The 18776-nt window shown below is 47.9% G+C and overlaps 1 long non-coding RNA gene and 4 other non-coding genes across 5 annotated transcripts; all 5 read right to left on the bottom strand.

Annotated features, from left to right (window-relative positions):
• Positions 1–60: 60 nt before the first annotated feature.
• Positions 61–132, bottom strand: Trnad-guc (transfer RNA aspartic acid (anticodon GUC)). Its single transcript has one exon. It is a non-coding gene; the product is annotated as a tRNA-Asp (tRNA).
• A 5401-nt stretch (positions 133–5533) lies between these two features.
• Positions 5534–5605, bottom strand: Trnad-guc (transfer RNA aspartic acid (anticodon GUC)). The gene has a single exon. It is a non-coding gene; the product is annotated as a tRNA-Asp (tRNA).
• A 156-nt stretch (positions 5606–5761) lies between these two features.
• Trnad-guc (transfer RNA aspartic acid (anticodon GUC)) lies at positions 5762–5833 on the bottom strand. The gene has a single exon. It is a non-coding gene; the product is annotated as a tRNA-Asp (tRNA).
• A 155-nt stretch (positions 5834–5988) lies between these two features.
• On the bottom strand, positions 5989–6060 carry Trnad-guc (transfer RNA aspartic acid (anticodon GUC)). The gene has a single exon. It is a non-coding gene; the product is annotated as a tRNA-Asp (tRNA).
• Positions 6061–7009: 949 nt separating this feature from the next.
• On the bottom strand, positions 7010–10739 carry LOC125942494 (uncharacterized). Its single transcript, XR_007465152.1, has 3 exons — positions 10648–10739; positions 8951–9088; positions 7010–7144 (listed from the first exon to the last, which is right to left on the bottom strand). It is a non-coding gene; the product is annotated as an uncharacterized LOC125942494 (long non-coding RNA).
• Positions 10740–18776: the final 8037 nt, after the last annotated feature.

Below are 18776 nucleotides of genomic sequence, written 5' to 3'. Positions count from 1 at the left end.
GCCATCGTTCTCGCGCTAGCACGTATAAGCCTTTAGACGCAAAACAGGAAAAAAAAAATGCTCCCCGTCGGGGAATCAAACCCCGGTCTCCCGCGTGACAGGCGGGGATACTGACCACTATACTAACGAGGAGAACGGAAAACAGGGCTACACGTTTTTTTTTTTTTGATTTTATTTATTGCCGGTCTTGGACAATGTACAATGCACACAGTATAGAAACAGACATCACAAAAAGAACACCTACAGAACATACTGAAAAACATGAAAGCCATCAGCCCAACATGGACTGGCGTTGTCAAACTAAAATTCTTTTAAAGCTGTCAGAGGTTCTATCCTCGACAGCCAATCGGGTACAATATCTTGCATTTTCTTAATTTCAATGAAACGAGACATACTTTCTCGAAAATAAATACGAGCAGGCCTAGCATCTGGGTCGCAATGGTAACCTGCCATTCGTGCCCGCCATAAACAGTGGAGGCCATTGAGCATAATTAGGTCGTATGGAACCCCGTCCTCATTCTCAATCGGTAAGTACCTGATCCCATGCGGATTCAACGGAAACTCCTTCTTGATTGTCCGTTTTATGACGTCCCAGAAGTACACCCCTTCCCAGCAATGCAAAAACACATGATCTACAGTTTCAGGTTGCTTGCAAATCAAGCAGTGTGGGCCCCATGGTACAAGGAAGCCGCGTTCTTCCATGAACGTCTTCACTGACAGTGTTCCTGTGTGTAGCCTAAAAAAGAATGTTTTTGCCCCGGTAGGCACCTCCATTCTTTTCACCCGTTTAAGGACATCCTGTCCTGGTCCTCCACTGTATATCGCTCTGTACAATGGCACTGGAAAAATAATATCGCATACATCTTTATATAATGTCTTTCTTTTCACGGCAGATAAATAATCGAAAGAAAAACGCACAGAAAGAAAGCGCACACTGTCGACTACCTCTTTAAGATAGCCGCGAATCGTTCCTGGCATACTATTGGTACTAACAATAAGCGCCGGCAGCGCAGCTCTTTATCTGAGCTGTAATACCGTACGCAGAAAAGGATCACGCACATCTCGAAAAAACAAAAATCTATTGACAAGCTGTCGTACAAAAAGATGCGCCAAGCCCAGGCCGCCTTCCTTCACCCGCCTGAACAGATTTGTTCGGCTACATCTTTCCCAGTTAGAGTCCCAGATAAAAACGGCGAACACTCTGTGCAATCTTTGCACATTTACCCTTGAACAAAACAACGTCTGCATGACGTACCACAACTTCGTAATGAAAAACAAATTACATACAGTTGCCCTGGCGAAAATGGACAGGTTGATGCCTTTCCACCTGTCTGCTTTTTCTTTTGTTTCTTTTATTTGGTTCGTCCAGTATTCCTCGCTCTGTTTGTAGCTATCTAAGGGAACACCGAGATACTTGGTAGGGGTTTTCACCCAGCTCACATTCGCAAAGTTGTCCGGGGCCGAGGACCACTCTCCGTGCCACAAACCGAGGGACTTACCCCAGTTCACTTTACTGCCCGTTACATCACAAAACTGTTTCACCACGCGTATTGTTTCCGTTACGTTTTCTCTGTTTGTACAACACACGGCGATATCATCTGCATATGCCAGGAGCTTGACTTCTGCGGCTGCCAAGCTATAACCGCGTATTTGATCGTTCTCAGTTATTGCCAAACACATCGTTTCAATGTAAACTGCAAACAAAAGAGGACTGAGGGGGCAGCCTTGACGCACAGAACGCATGACGTTAATGGAGGCCCCCAATGATTTATTCACAATTAAACGTGTTGTGCAGTTCTGATACACCAATGCCACTCCCTCAGTGATGATGGCACCTACATTAACGTGATCCAGAATGGCAAACAAAATATCATGAGACACACAGTCAAAAGCTTTCTCTAGGTCAAGCTGGAGCACTGCGACGCCATCGTAAGTGAGGTCACAGCACTCGAGCACGCACCGCATCGTGTGAATATTCGAAAAAATTGACCTCCCTTTGATCCCACACGTTTGGTGGTCTGCGACGATTTCTTTGATGACGCTTTGAAGTCTGGCTGCCAAAACCTTCATGAAAATCTTATAGTCGACATTGGTTAAAGATATCGGCCTATAAGATGTCACGAGCCTAAGTTTCTCTGCTTTGTCACTCTTAGGTATCAAGATGGTATGCGCTTTACCAAAAGAAGGCGGCAAAGCTTTGTTCACATACGCGTCGTTAAACAGGCCTGTTAGCAAGGGCGAAAGTTCTTTCTTGAAGGCTTTATAAAAACAAGCGCTCAGACCGACAGGTCCAAGTGATTTGCCATTGTTCAAATCATTTATTGCTTTTACGACTTCGTGTTCTCTTATAGTCCCTTCTAATCGGTCCTTCGTGTCGTCACTCAATCGCGGCATGCGACTGAGAAAGACCCTTTTGAACTCATCTACATTAGCTTCTTGATATGCAAACAGTGACTGGTAATACTCTAAAAACGCTCGGCCTATGCTCTTATTATCTTCGACGAGTGTGCCATTCCACGAGATCTTATCGACATGATTACGTCGACCATGAGCTTTTTCAAGTCCTAGTGCCCTTTTGGTGGGCGTCTCTCCCGCTACTAATGCGTTTGCTCTTGCTCGCACAATCGCACCTTGATAGCGTTCTTTGTCCAACTGTTCGATTTTTTCTTTGATGGTTCGCATATCTTGCTTATACACCCCTGGCTCTTCGCACTCCAGCGCTATCAGCTGATTAAGTATCTTTCGTAAGTCTCGTTCTTTCATTTCCCTCTCAAACTTTAAGCAGCTCGACCTTTCTATTGCTTTCATTTTTACCTTTTCTTTGAACCATTCCCATTTCTCTGCTATGGTTTCAGTACTTTCATCGCATACTTCCATAACGGCCTCATGTATTGCCTCTACAAATGGCTCGTCTTTTAGTAGTAAGGCATTCATTTTCCATAGTTTCCAGTTAAAAGATGATTCCTTCTTCTTCATACCGATGTGACACTTCACCAAGCAGTGATCTGAGAACGACACAGGTGCGACAGAATAACTGTGACACATTGGAATCATGTCTTGTGACATGTACAAGCGGTCTAACCGCGCATGACTACTGCCTTGAAATCGTGTATACATCACCTCCCGCTCCCCCTCCAGACAGTCACATACATCGTCTAGTTCACTATAACTAATCAACTTGGAAAGTATGTGACTGCTTTTATCTCGAATACCGGCATTATTGGATCGATCCCGAGCCCTCAAAACACAGTTGAAATCCCCCAACAAAATCATGCACTTATCATGGCTAATGTACTGAAAAAGATTCGAAAAAAATACAGCACGCTCTTCTACAACATTTGGCGCATATATGCACACACCGCCCGCCAAAGCATTCCAGAAAAAGAAAAATCACAAATAAGCATACGCCCTCCCTCACATGAAGTTACTTGCTGCTCTGTAATCCCAATACTGTTTCCAGGCAGCCACCAGAAGTACCATTCGCGTGGCAAACGCATACGTTGTACTTCGTTCTGAAATTTCAACCATTCGATTCGTTTTTTCCTCAGATTCAATTTTTGTTTCTTGGACTGCCATCAAATCAATGTCTTTTTCTAGTAGCATGCGGCTAATCTGACATTGTCTTCGCCTCTGTGACAGCCCTCTAACGTTTAATGTCGCCAAACGAAGCGGAGTGGTGATGTTAATATCGTCTGCCATTGCGTTAGCTACAATTAATGTGTGCCCCTACTCACAATTTTCGAGGAAATATTGCGGCTCTCACACTGATGCTTGGGGAACATATCCCTCTCCTTGAAGGCGACGTCTGCCAAACCACTTCCTCACAGAATCATTCCCGATCAACGATCGGGTGCTGAAAGTTCTTTCCGGGGCACTACCTCCGCTAAGGCGGAGGCGGCGCATGTGACGGCCGTCTGTCTGGCGGCACGTTGGGCTTGACCTTCAGCGTCGACCGTCGGACTGTCGGTGTTTTCATTGTCGGTCCTTCGGTATCCACACCGTCGGTGTCTCGGCTGTGGTCATCAACCTCGTCACGCAACCGTTTTCCGGCGCCTTTAGCGTCGGAAGTCAGGTCCATGTCGTCGCTGACGCTGACTGGCTCGTCAGCCACTTTGGTCGGAGGTGGCGTGATTTCTGAAGGCGCGCCCGTCGCCTCAGCACCAGCTTGCGTCACTTGAACCTTCGCCGGAGGAGGCGCCGAATCCGGCACATTGCCTTCATCTATCCCCTTCAGGTTCACCTTTGCGGTCTTCGTAACCAGTGGTGCAGACGAAGCTGCCGCCCCTTCAGCTGCTCCTTTGGCGGCCTCTTCGGCGTCCTCCTGATCCATGAGAAGCTCAGACGAGTCCTCGCTCCTGCCTGGGCCAGCAACGTTGGCGTACGTTCTCACGCACTGGGTCTCGTCGTGGCCAAAGCGACGACACAGCCCACAACGTGGAACCCGGCATTCTCGTCGAATGTGTCCAGTGCCACGGCACCGGAGGCAGAGGGGTGCTCTGCCCGGGACAATAACGAGAGCCATGTCTTCCGCAACACGAAGTTGGTGTGGTAGGTCGTCTGCTGTCATTCCGGGCTTGAGTTTCAGGACCACCGACCGTGTCGTGGTTCCTTTGTCGTTGCAGCCCTGGACCCTCCACTTCTCCCTCGTCACTTCAGTTACTCTTCCAAACGGTGCCAAGGCTGTTCTGACGTCTTCGTCAGGAACACCATGCAGCAGCCAGAAGAGCTTGAGCCTGACACCCTGGTTGCACGGGTCAATGACCACGCAACGGTGTTCCTTGACAAGGAATCCTTCTGCGTCCAATATCTTCTTTTTGGCCGCCTCGTTCGCAAAAGTTACGGCCCACACATGATTCATCTGATAAGCCCCGAGGGCCACCACTTCCGGCAGCAGCATGAGTCGCGAAAGCGCATCCCTGAAATGCTCAACACGGTAAGGCCGAGCTTTCACTTCGCCGTGAATAAAAACAGTGTTCAAAACACTTGCACCTGAAGGAAGTTGTGGTAGAACCATCTGGTAGTCCGGGGAAGGTTTTTCCGTTGACCGGGAACCGCGGCCGAGGGCCGCTGTAACCGCTCCTGAGGAGCAAGACATTCCGCGACCGTTCGCTGTGATGGCCGGAAGTGGAATCCTCTATACTAACGAGGAGAACGGCTAGCAGGGTTACAAGTAGAGCTCTATAGATAAAAGGGGGGAAAATCCCTAGCAGTGTTAACCTTATCTGACTGCTGGTGCGTGCGCGATGCCATCGTCCTCGCGCTAGCACGTATAAGCCTATAGACGAAAAACAGGAATAAAAAAACGCTCCCCGTCGGGGAATCGAATCCCGGTCTCCCGCGTGACAGGCGGGGATACTGACCTCTATACTAACGAGGAGAACGGCTAGCAGGGTTACAAGTAGAGCTCTATAGATAAAAGGGGGGAAAATCCCTAGCACTGTTAACCTTATCTGACTGCTGGTGCGTGCGCGATGCCATCGTCCTCGCGCTAGCACGTATAAGCCTATAGACGAAAAACAGGAATAAAAAAACGCTCCCCGTCGGGGAATCGAACCCCGGTCTCCCGCGTGACAGGCGGGGATACTGACCTCTATACTAACGAGGAGAACGGCTAGCAGGGTTACAAGTAGAGCTCTATAGATAAAAGGGGGGAAAATCCCTAGCACTGTTAACCTTATCTTACTGCTGGTGCGTGCGCGATGCCATCGTCCTCGCGCTAGCACGTATAAGCCTATAGACGAAAAACAGGAATAAAAAAACGCTCCCCGTCGGGGAATCGAACCCCGGTCTCCCGCGTGACAGGCGGGGATACTGACCTCTATACTAACGAGGAGAACGGCTAGCAGGGTTACAAGTAGAGCTCTATAGATAAAAGGGGGAAAATCCCTAGCACTGTTAACCTTATCTGACTGCGGGTGCGTGCGCGATGCCATCGTCCTCGCGCTAGCACGTATAAGCCTATAGACGAAAAACAGGAATAAAAAAACGCTCCCCGTCGGGGAATCGAACCCCGGTCTCCCGCGTGACAGGCGGGGATACTGACCTCTATACTAACGAGGAGAACGGCTAGCAGGGTTACAAGTAGAGCTCTATAGATAAAAGGGGGGAAAATCCCTAGCACTGTTAACCTTATCTGACTGCTGGTGCGTGCGCGATGCCATCGTCCTCGCGCTAGCACGTATAAGCCTATAGACGAAAAACAGGAATAAAAAAACGCTCCCCGTCGGGGAATCGAACCCCGGTCTCCTGCGTGACAGGCTGGGATACTGACCTCTATACTAACGAGGAGAACTTTTTTTTTATTTATTGCCGGTCTTTGACAATGTACAATGCACACGGTATAGAAACAGACATCACAAAAAGAACACCTACAGAACATACTGAAAAACATGAAAGCCATCAGCCCAACATGGACTGGCGTTGTCAAACTAAAATTCTTTTAAAGCTGTCAGAGGTTCTATCCTCGACAGCCAATCGGGTACAATACCTTGCATTTTCTTAATTTCAATGAAACGAGACATACTTTCTCGAATATAAATACGAGCAGGCCTAGCATCTGGGTCGCAATGCCCAGCTAGCACAAAAGCGATAGAAAACTGCTTCCATACCGATTCGCCAAGACTAAATGAACGTCTGAAAGACGCACTAAAAAATCCGTGCAGTCCGTTTAGAAGGTGATAAACGGTCGTATATCGTTGCTAATGTCCGGCGGATATGACTATTGCAAGAAGTTCTAGAATCCTGCTTAAAGTAGTTTCGAAAAATCCTGTCTTGAAATGGGATTTTGTAAGACCATTAGAAGCATTTAAAAATACAGATTGAATCCTGCTACAATCAGGATTTTGACATCCGTTTTTTTTCACCCTCCCCTCTAGCGCCCCCCTCGTCTCCCTTTCCTTCCCTCTCCCCATGCCCCTGCGGCGTTTCGCCGGCCGGCGGCATGCAGGTTTGCGCTTGTGCAATACACGAAACACATACAGCAATAACATTTTTTATTGCAAAAAGTAAACACGACTAGACAAGCTAGCAATCAACATTAAATATGAGTGCCTCCGGGTAACGTCCATTACAGGTATCGACCTTGATAAACCTGGTTTCGAACAGGCTGCTGGGCTGTAGCTCCTTAATTCAGCAGGTCTTCTTACTGCAAAAACATTAGGCATGTGTAAAACGTATATTAATTGAAGCACACTTTTCTTAGTGAACGTATAGTTTTTCAATGCATTGGCAATAAGCACTGCAATATATCTTGGCAATGGGCAGCACTACAATATATTGGTCCAAGCACATAGTTTTCGAGCATTCCACCTTTATTAACATGGTTCTAACATTAACCGATCACAAGTGAAATTCCCTTCTGTTGCGTTGAAGACATACTTTACATCTAACTGAAGGTGTTGCATGTACAATCGCCAACCAGTGTAAGTGTCGGCTATTTTGCTAGCTTTCAGGAGGCTGTTGTCTTGACTAGTTGGCGACTGGTAGATGACAGCAGCCTCCTAAACACGTGCGAAGTAGGTGCCAATTAGCATTCAAAGAAAGGAATAGATAATGCATTTCTGATAATGTTGTACGAGAAAAGAGGTAAGTGTGGCTCTGCAAAGGCACAGCTTCAGTGTGACAGCATTGTTACACCACCGCAATTTTATTTGCCACAGATGACATAGCCAACTCAGAAATGGCGCAGGCTTGAGCATATACCTAAACACCAGTCTATCAAACACATCGCATACTTCAAATTGAGCAATTATATTGCGATTCCTTAAAAAATAAAAGACAGCAGACGAGTGCAACCTTAAGTAACAGCGACTATTTGCAGAACGGCTGCTTCAAGCATATACAGTAAGAACTTCAGTTGCTGTAATTAAACCATTAAAATGTTGCACGCCTATGACTTGCCTGTTTGAAAACCTCCACACAATAACATTGCCAAGCACTTGTAAAGAATTTTTTTTACAAAAACAGTGAGTCATCCACACACAAGGTGGGAACATAAGCCGTAATTTTCCACCCAGTTTCACTAACTTTGACCTTGGTGACATAATTATAGTTACGCAATGGGTTAAAGGTTAAGCTCGTGCAGTTTATATATCAATTATGATCTAGAGTGCTTGCATATGCAATTTATTGCTTACACCGAAATGAGCCCACACACTAAAACCCACACATGGCGCGCGGCGACGATTTCATCGCCGTTGCACTTTATACGGATTATCACGGCGACGACGACGGCGGCAAAAATGCGCTTGGAGTGCCCATATAATTTCTATCGCAATAAAAGAAAAAGAACCGCGGCGTAAATTTCTCTCTCTTAAATGGCATGGTCGCCGTTACGTCGTCGCGCCGTAACACGCGTGTTCGAGTCGATGTCTCAACGCTGCGGCTGCCACGCAGAGGAGCTACGACGGAGGCCCAGTCCCGCCAACGAAACTGCTCACAACCGGCCAACGCTCGCTTCAACGGCAGGAAAAGAAAGGGAGAGAATTTAGCTGGCGCCGGGCCGGCGGCGGGCGCGCACGGAGACAGTCGAAGGTGGGGGAGCTACGAGGGAGTTGAGAGGGAGAGTGAGGGGAGCCACCGAAGCGACGGGGTCACCTCTGCTCAGCCAAATCCGCTTCCCTGACGCCCTCCTCCCTCACCTTTGACGTGTCCGCGCGCGCCCGGCGCCGCCGTGCTGGTGCCGCCCGCTCCCTACAGCATCGTTTTCTGCGAGCGCGTTGCTCGACGTGGGCAGTCTCGTGGCCCCTACTCGCCATCTGCTTGCGCGCCGTGATATCTAACGACTCCATTCGTACGTCGTGCTGTGGTGCACGAATACTTCAGAAACAAGTCTTTCCTTTAATTAGAACAAACTTTCGGGCTCCTTCGAGTTCGAATTATCGAGATACGACTGTATATGTATAACGCTGAAAATTTAATTCGTACGACTTTAATATGAAATAACAGTTACCTGGGTTCTTGGAGTTCAGGAGTTTCGTGGTGGCCCTTTGGGCGGCGGCGTTTTCGTCTGCCCATTTGGCACCTGTAGAGGGTACATGATCGGTGTCTTCACCCTCACGCGCCTTCTCTCTTGCACGTAGGTATGTGCCTGCATAGTAAGTTACAAAAAACTCTTTATTGTTATGCTGATAAACTCGGAGTATCTATGTTTATAATGTAACAGCAGTGCCTATTACAACTGTATATTGGAATTTTTCTTTTTTTAACAGAATTTTGTTACTGCACAGACTTGCAAAAAGAAAACGCCAGTGCGACCTCAAAATTTATTTGTTGCATGACTGAAGCCAAAAAATGTTAGGTATCCTAAAAAAAGATGCTGTAAATAGCTACACTGTAAGGATTATGTTACAAAAAATTGTCACAGTTTCGCCCTAAGGGCGAAGCAATGAATGCGATAGCAACACAGCAATGTCATACGAAGTAAGGTGAGCGGCTTTGGTAGCAACAACACGCAGAACTGTTGTCGACGCCATCGGCGTTTTGCCCGCGTTAGCTCAAAATGCGTGCGGCGTTGGTGACTGTTGCTGGAGCCTCTGATATAAATAGGCACTTGGTGCCGCAGCTAAACGTCGCCTCCCTTCCCTCCCCCTCCCCCACGGCCTCTCGCGCGTCCGAAGAAGGCGCGTTTGCTCTACATATATGGTGATTGTAAAGGAGAAAAGAGACGCCTACTTCTGCAGCCCTTAAGCGAGCACGGCGCAGAACGCGCGTTTGTTCTCCGCCGTGCGTTCACTCCCCGTGAAAGACGCGCCCCGCGCGCCCTTTCACTCGCACATACAGCGTTCGGCGCGCGGCGACGATTTCATCTCCAAATGACGTCATACGGAACCTCACGGCGACGGCGACGGCGACGGCGACGCCGACGGCAGAAATCTGCTTTTGAGTGTCCATATAATTGCTATCGCAATAAAAACAAGGCAACAGTGCACTACATGCAGGGTGTTTCATTTAACTTTAGCCAAACTTTAAAAATATGCTAGTGCCACGTACCAGGACAGAACCAATGTAATGTTGGAGATACTCAGATTATTTTTTGCATTCCGCCTAGTTAGATAATTAGTTCTAATTAATTAACTTCTCAATTACTATAGTTAGATCAAAAGTGTCAATGAGAAGATTGTAAAGCAACATGAGAAACCCCTGATACCGCTTTCTGTTTCTCAATATGAGCTACATAAAGTGTTTTTACAAGTGTGAAAGGTGCCTGCCAATACACGCAAACTGCCTCGAGCGGCCAGTCGTTCGGCAGTTTTGCGTGTATTCGCGGGCACCTTTCACGCTCGGAAAAACACACGAGTGATATCGCACAAGAGCGTTGACGGAAGAACGCTGTGGCTACGCGAAGATCGTAGCACGTCTAATCATTCTGCGCCAAACGGGAATGTCATCGTCTTCCTAACGATCAATGGTCAACGAAACGTCGCAGAGGTAATTTTAGACAGCTTTGGCAAACCTGAATACGCATACAATAAAAGAAACGTACGCAGACGTAAACATGCCTCTTAAACAATATTAGAGATTGCAGTTAAAATCAAGGCGCTTTCATTGAAAAACTTCATTACCGCCTAAAACTTCCACCTAAAACTCCCGCCTGAAAACCGTAAATAATTAAACACGACAGGTGTCAAAGTGGCCGTGACTACTTACGTGAGCAAAGAAGATGTGGAAGGCAGTCTGGCGCTCCGCAGTTCATGAACGAATACGCGTCAGGAACTTAACGGCTGGTCCTGACAAAAATAGCGGTCAATGTAACGGCGGGTTCAAAAGTTACGCAATCTGGAGGGAAGCTGCGCGGAGAGCGCAGTCCGCTTGGCTGCTCAGACTGCGTCGGCGCAAGCGATGACGCCGATGAGCCGTCGCGACACTCCTCGCTTTGTCAGGTAGCCGCTATGACACGTCACGGCGCTGCATCCTCTTGCTACACACGCTGCTGCAATGCAGAAAAATACTCAGTGTGGCTTCGTACTCGGTACCTGAAGCACAGAAATGCTAGCTAATTTAACTAAGAAAATACAAAATGTGGCTGCTACCATAATACTAGCGCCACCTTACAAAGATAATTTGAAATAACAAAAGTAGAACTTTTTAATGCCTCATTCTTGGTACTTTGCGGTAGGTAGGTAGGTTCCTAACTCGCTTTATAATACAAACAAGTGATGTGCAACCTATAATGGAATCGAACTTCTGCCGTGGGTCACAGCAGCCGGTTCTCTAGCAACTAGACTACGGTGTCTTTTTCTTCCTTTCGGTCAAAGTAAAACAGGTTAACCAAACAGACAAAACGAAAACTGCGACAAACAATATCAAAACATTTTACAGTTTGAACCGTCAGTCCAACTTGGCTGACATTGTCATTTAACATTCTCTGAGCGTTGTCAAGGGATCTACCCTCGACAGCCACTCAGGAACACAGCAATCATGCGTTCTAAATTTTCCTTCACAGAAAAATGGCAATATTCGCCAGGAGGGACAGATCGCGTTGAAGTGTATCGAGGACTGTTCAACAATGTCCTCGCGTCGATGACAAAATCAACGTCGAAAGTGGTGCTTAGTTTCCGGAGAAGTTCAGAAACTGGGACAAGCGGAATTCGGTGACTTGTAACCCATCATAGCCATCCTTGAAATTCCACACATTTACGTGGACAAAGACTTGCCTGATTTTCTGCAGATGATGATGCATAGTCCGAAGAACCTCCATTTTCGATGCCCGCGCTCATAGGAGGGTCGTTTTGTGGAACAAAATATTATCTAGAAATGTCTTGCGTGTGTGCTTCTGCGTTTTCTCCTTTCAAGGCAAGGTCACTTTCGTGAAAACTGTCCTCGGATTGAGCATCCTCATGTGGCGAGGATACTTCACTAGAAGCATGGTTACTACTTTCATTAACCTACCATGATACTTATTGGACGGTACTCGTGACAACAGGACTGGCAGATATCGGTTCGTCATTAACTCTACGCCTCTTCTGACGGTGTGAAAGGTCAGCGTAACTTTTCTTCTTTATTGTGGACTTCATTATGAGCATAAAGAGCAAGCAGCTGCCCCTTCAGGGCTCACTCACCACAATGCAAACACCCGCGCCAGGGTTGATTGCACTCTCTTCTAACAGGGCGAAGCAAAAACAAAAACCAATGTCCGTTTTTCCCGCCAAAAAGCGGAAGAAAACAACAACAAAAAAATCAATAATTGTAGGCCGCTAGAACAAGCGATTTTAAACGTCTTCTAAAATCCGCCTTATAGAAAGATTTTTCCATCCCAATTGAATCCTTCTCGATGTTGACTTCTTCAATCTAGATTTTTGACGGTCAAGGCGAAATATCCATGAATAAGAATGATTATATCTCTTTTGTGCTAGCTGGGTGGTACCCTGCCATTCGTGCCCGCCATAAACAGTGGAGGCCATTGAGCATAATTAGGTCGTATGGAACCCCGTCCTCATTGTCAATCGGTAAGTACCTGATCCCATGCGGATTCAACGGAAACTCCTTCTTGATTGTCCGTTTTAGGACGTCCTAGAAGTACACCCCTTCCCAGCAATGCAAAAACACATGATCTACAGTTTCAGGTTGCTTGCAAATCAAGCAGTGTGGGCCCCATGATACAAGGAAACCGCGTTCTTCCATGAACGTCTTCACTGACAGTGTTCCTGTGTGTAGCCTAAAAAAGAATGTTTTTGCCCCAGTAGGCACCTCCATTCTTTTCACCCGTTTATGGTGCATCCAGACGAAGGACCAAATCCGGATTTGTAGAGCCGGACGGCGCGTCACGTGACCTCACATCAGCGATTTGCCTCGTCCGCGCCTCGTCCGGGAGCCGCGCGGACGGATAAAGCCAACCCGATTTTCACATCCGGATTCTGGCGGGGCACAGCCGCAGCTTTAACTTGTAAACACGCAGTGCCTGGCAACCAGTACACTTCTTTCCTGCTCGAGGACAACCGCATTGCTTATCATTGCTTTGTTTGCTGGCGCCTGGTTTCAGTGCTTCATAGCTTCTGGTGTCGTTCACTTCAATTGAACATTGAATTTGTGCGATGACGCCGCCTTTTATTTCATCCACATCGTGGAAGAGTTTCCAACTTTGTGGGACCTCAGCCGCGCAGATTATGCGGACACCGTAAAAAAACAATCTATCTGGGAGCAGATCGCCGAACAGATGAAGGAGAATTGGCCAACCTACGGGCCGTACAGCGTCGGTAAGTGCTTTAGCATAATCCCGTGCCTGAAAAAGCGATGCGATATTACAGTAACTTGAGACAGTACTCTCAAACCAGTCGGCTGCTAGCCAGCGCAGAGGCTGCGGTCGAGAGAAATCCGGCTCGGTGGCGCTGTCGTCTTCAAGGGCCTCGTCCGTCGTGTGGATGCGCTTGCAGCCGGACGGTCCGTGGCATAGTCGTCCGCGTCCGCTAAAAATCCGGATTTGGTCCTTCGTCTGGATGCACCATTAAGGACATCCTGTCCTGGTCCTCCACTGTATATCGCTCTGTACAATGGCACTGGAAAAATAATATCGCATACATCTTTATATAATGTCTTTCTTTTCACGGCAGATAATAATCGAAAGAAAAACGCACAGAAAGAAAGCGCACACTGTCGACTACCTCTTTAAGATAGCCGCGAATCGTTCCTGGCATACTATTGGTAGTAACAATGAGCGCCGGCAGCGCAGCTCTTAATCTGAGCTGTAATACCGTACGCAGAAAAGGATCACGCACATCTCGAAAAAACAAAAATCTGTTGACAAGCTGTCGTACAAAAAGATGCGCCAAGCCCAGGCCACCTTCCTTCACCCGCCTGAACAGATTTGTTCGGCTACATCTTTCCCAGTTAGAGTCCCAGATAAAAACGGCGCACACTCTGTGCAATCTTTGCACATTTACCCTTGAACAAAACAACGTCTGCATGACGTACCACAACTTCGTAATGAAAAACAAATTACATACAGTTGCCCTTGCGAAAATGGACAGGTTGATGCCTTTCCACCTGTCTGCTTTTTCTTTTGTTTCTTTTATTTGGTTCGTCCAGTATTCCTCGCTCTGTTTGTAGCTATCCAAGGGAACACCGAGATACTTGGTAGGGGTTTTCACCCAGCTCACATTCGCAAAGTTGTCCGGGGCCGAGGACGACTCTCCGTGCCACAAACCGAGGGACTTACCCCAGTTCACTTTACTGCCCGTTACATCACAAAATTGTTTCACCACGCGTATTGTTTCCGTTACGCTTTCTCTGTTTGTACAACACACGGCGATATCATCTGCATATGCCAGGAGCTTGACTTCTGCGGCTGCCAAGCTATAACCGCGTATTTGATCGTTCTCAGTTATCGCCAAACACATCGTTTCAATGTAAACTGCAAAGAAAAGAGGACTGAGGGGGCAGCCTTGACGCACAGAACGCATGACGTTAATGGGGGCCCCCAATGATTTATTCACAATTAAACGTGTTGTGCAGTTCTGATACGCCAATGCCACTCCCTCAGTGATGATGGCACCTACATTAACGTGATCCAGAATGGCAAACAAAATATCATGAGACACACAGTCAAAAGCTTTCTCTAGGTCAAGCTGGAGCACTGCGACGCCATCGTAAGTGATGTCACAGCACTCGAGCACGCACCGCATCGTGTGAATATTCGAAAAAATTGACCTCCCTTTGATCCCACACGTTTGGTGGTCTGCAACTATTTCTTTGATGACGCTTTGAAGTCTGGCTGCCAAAACCTTCATGAAAATCTTATAGTCAACATTGGTTAACGATATCGGCCTATAAGATGTCACGAGCCTAAGTTTCTCCGCTTTGTCACTCTTAGGTATCAAGATGGTATGCGCTTTACCAAAAGAAGGCGGCAAAGCTTTGTTCACATACGCAGCGTTAAACAGGCCTGTTAGCAGGGGCGAAAGTTCTTTCTTGAAGGCTTTATAAAAACAAGCGCTCAGACCGTCAGGTCCAGGCGATTTGCCATTGTTCAAATCATGTATTGCTTTTACGACTTCGTGTTCTCTTATAGTCCCTTCTAATCGGTCCTTCGTGTCGTCACTCAATCGCGGCATGCGACTGAGAAAGACCCTTTCGAACTCATCTACATTAGTTTCTTGATATGCAAACAGTGACTGGTAATACTCTAAAAACGCTCGGCCTATGCTCTTATTATCTTCGACGAGTGTGCCATTCCACGAGATCTTATCGACATGATTACGTCGACCATGAGCTTTTTCAAGTCCTAGTGCCCTTTTGGTGGGCGTCTCTCCCGCTACTAATGCGTTTGCTCTTGCTCGCACAATCGCACCTTGATAGCGTTCTTTGTCCAACTGTTCGATTTTTTCTTTGATGGTTCGCATATCTTGCTTATAGGTGGCGTGGAGTAGAGGTAGAACACCCGACTTCAAATCTGAAGGTCGTAAGTTCAAATCCTGCTCGATCCCACCACATTTTCAGGCATGGAGTGGTGCCTGACACCGGCAAAAAAAATACATATTGCCGAGAGCTAGTGGGGCTATACTAGTGCAGGTACAACCAACCTAGGCAGGCCCACTAAGCTTCATCAAAGCCACTCCCTCACCAGAACAGGAATTGGCCTCCCTGGTGCAGTATTCGGCCACTACCTCCCTAATGACTCCGAGCAGGCGCAAGTTGGAATACGCTAGCGCAAGACAGGGGTAATTGGAGATCGCAGGGAGAGGCCTTCGTCCTGCAGTGGACATAAAATATAGGCTGATGATGATGATATCTTGCTTATACGCCCCTGGCTCTTCGCACTCCAGCGCTATCAGCTGATTAAGTATCTTTCGTAAGTCTCGTTCTTTCATTTCCCTCTCAAACTTTAAGCAGCTCGACCTTTCTATTGCTTTCATTTTTACCTTTTCTTTGAACCATTCCCATTTCTCTGCTATGGTTTCAGTACTTTCATCGCATACTTCCATAACGGCCTCATGTATTGCCTCTACAAATGGCTCGTCTTTTAGTAGTAAGGCATTCATTTTCCACAGTTTCCAGTTAAAAGATGATTCCTTCTTCTTCATACCGATGTGACACTTCACCAAGCAGTGATCTGAGAACGACACAGGTGCGACAGAATAACTGTGACACATTGGAATCATGTCTTGTGACATGTACAAGCGGTCTAACCGCGCATGACTACTGCCTTGAAAACGTGTATACATCACCTCCCGCTCCCCCTCCAGACAGTCACATACATCGTCTAGTTCACTATAACTAATCAACTTGGAAAGTATGTGACTGCTTTTATCTCGAATACCGGCATTATTGGATCGATCCCGAGCCCTCAAAACACAGTTGAAATCCCCCAACAAATCATGCACTTATCACGGCTAATGTACTGAAAAAGATTCGAAAAAAATACAGCACGCTCTTCTACAACATTTGGCGCATATATGCACATAACTCTGAATTCGACTCCACCACAAACAAAGTCGCAAACGACCATTCTTCCCGTCTGACATGAAAATACACTTTCAACCACAAGGTCGCGTAACTTCTTAATAACAGGACGCATCCCGCTGACGTCCCTACCGCGTGGCTCACCACCGCATAATATCTGGTCGTGAAACGCCTCACCATGCTCCCGGTCTCCTCCTCCACGTCTACCTTGGTCTCCTGGACAGCTAGAACGTCTATGTCTTGGTCAGTGGCCAACCGTAGGACTTGACTCTGCCTACGCCTAGCCGCCAGCCCTCTAACGTTTAGAGTTGCAATACTGAGTGACGGATTAGGAGCCATGATGAACTAGAGAATGAGGTAGGCCCGGAGCATGGTGCTTACCCCTCACGACCAGCCGTCGGCTAGCCGTCTCCGGGACCGCCCGGTTTCTCGTCGTTGTTTGTCTGCTGGGCTTGGTCCCCAGGCTTTCTGTCGGACGGAACGTTCGGCTTTGGTTTGAAGCTCGAGCGCCTCCCAAGAGGCGATTTCGCGGCGGCCCATCACTGGAGCTGGTTGCCGCGTTGTCCTTGTCCTCGGCCTCATCACGGGGACGCTTGAAGGTGGCTCCGAGACTAGCAGCCCGGTCACCGTCGATAGCGGCCTCGCCCTGTTGCATCGCTCCATCGTCGTCGTCTCCTTCGTCTTCACTTGCGCCTTCTTTTGCATGGACAGCTTCCGCGTCGACCCGTGCCGGCGCAGTCACTTGCTCCGTAGTTTCCTTTGCCCTTGGCGTCAACGCCCTCCGGTACCGACCCAGCACCTGTCGCTGGGTGCCCAAGGTCTCCGGCTCCCTTAGCAGCGTCTTCGGTCTCGACCACATCCATGACGAGTTCTGCTGCCTCTTGACTCGCGGCTGGGCCAGTCGCGGTAGCGTAGGTCTTGACGCATTCGGTGTCAGTGTGCCCGTAACGTCGGCACCGGGAGCAGCGTGGCACCTTACACTCCCGCCGCACGTGCCCAGTGCCTTGGCAGCGGAGGCACTGCATCGGCCGACCGGGTACCACCACCAAGGCCAACTCTCCGGCAACACGTATCTGGTGAGGGATATCTTCCACTTTCAGGCCGCTCTTCAGCTTGAGAAGAACAGTCCTCGTGGTGGAGCATTTGTCTGCGACACCTTGGACACGCCACTTCTCTCGACTCACCTCTTCTACCTTGCCGAAGGCCGCCAATGCAGTCCGGACGTCTTCCTCGGCCACACCGTGCAGCAGCCAGTGAAGTCTGAGCTTCACCTGCTGATCCTGAGGGTCGACGATCACACATCGCCGCCCCTTCACCTGAAGTTCTTTCAAGGCCAGCAGTCGCTTCGTTGCAGCTGCGTCACTGAGGGTCACCGCCCACACATGATTAACTTGGTAGGCCCCAAGGCACACAATTTCCAGCAGCAGGCTCGTAGGCGTTAGGGCATCCCTAAAATCTTCGACCTTGTAAGGCCTCGCTCGTACATCACCATGCAGAAACACGGTGTTATTCACTATTCGTCCTTTTGGCAGTTGAGGCAAAATAAACTGGTATTCCGTTTCTTCGTCGTTGCTGTACCTGTAGGCCAAAAGTAGCCGCTGTCGCTGCCCTTGAAGAGGCCATGATCCCACGAACCGTCACGCTCGGTGGCCGGAAGCAGAATGACTAACGAGGAGAACGGCTAGCAGGGTTACAAGTAGAGCTCTATAGATAAAAGGGGGGAAAATCCCTAGCACTGTTAACCTTATCTGACTGCTGGTGCGTGCGCGATGCCATCGTCCTCGCACTAGCACGTATAAGCCTATAGACGAAAAACAGGAAAAAAAAAACGCTCCCCGTGGGGGAATCGAACCCCGGTCTCCCGCGTGACAGGCGGGGATACTGACCACTATACTTTTTCCTTTTTTTAGACTTTTTATTTCAGCAACCAAATACAAATGGGTGGTTAAAAATTGTCAGCCTACTTTGGTTGACATAAGGCATTAAAAGTTCTTGATTTTTGACAGTTCATCAAATACGCTGATCCACTATACTAACGAGGAGAACGGGAAAACAGAGTTACAAGTAGAGCTCTATAGATAAAAGGGGGAAACATGCCTAGCACTGTTAACCTTATCTGACTGCTGGTGCGTGCGCGATGCCATCGTCCTCGCACTAGCACGTATAAGCCTATAGACGAAAAACAGGAAAAAAAAAAACGCTCCCCGTCGGGGAATCGAACCCCGGTCTCCCGCGTGACAGGCGGGGATACTGACCACTATACTTTTTCTTTTTTTTAGACTTTTTATTTCAGCAACCAAATACAAATGGGTGGTTAAAAATTGTCAGCCTACTTTGGTTGACATAAGGCATTAAAATTTCTTGATTTTTGACAGTCATCA

The sequence above is a fragment of the Dermacentor silvarum genome, chromosome 1 (assembly GCF_013339745.2).
Source record: "Dermacentor silvarum isolate Dsil-2018 chromosome 1, BIME_Dsil_1.4, whole genome shotgun sequence".
Taxonomy (NCBI): Eukaryota; Metazoa; Arthropoda; class Arachnida; order Ixodida; family Ixodidae; genus Dermacentor; species Dermacentor silvarum.
The sequence above is the reverse complement of the archived record's forward strand: the minus strand, read 5'-3'. Positions and strand labels throughout refer to the sequence as shown.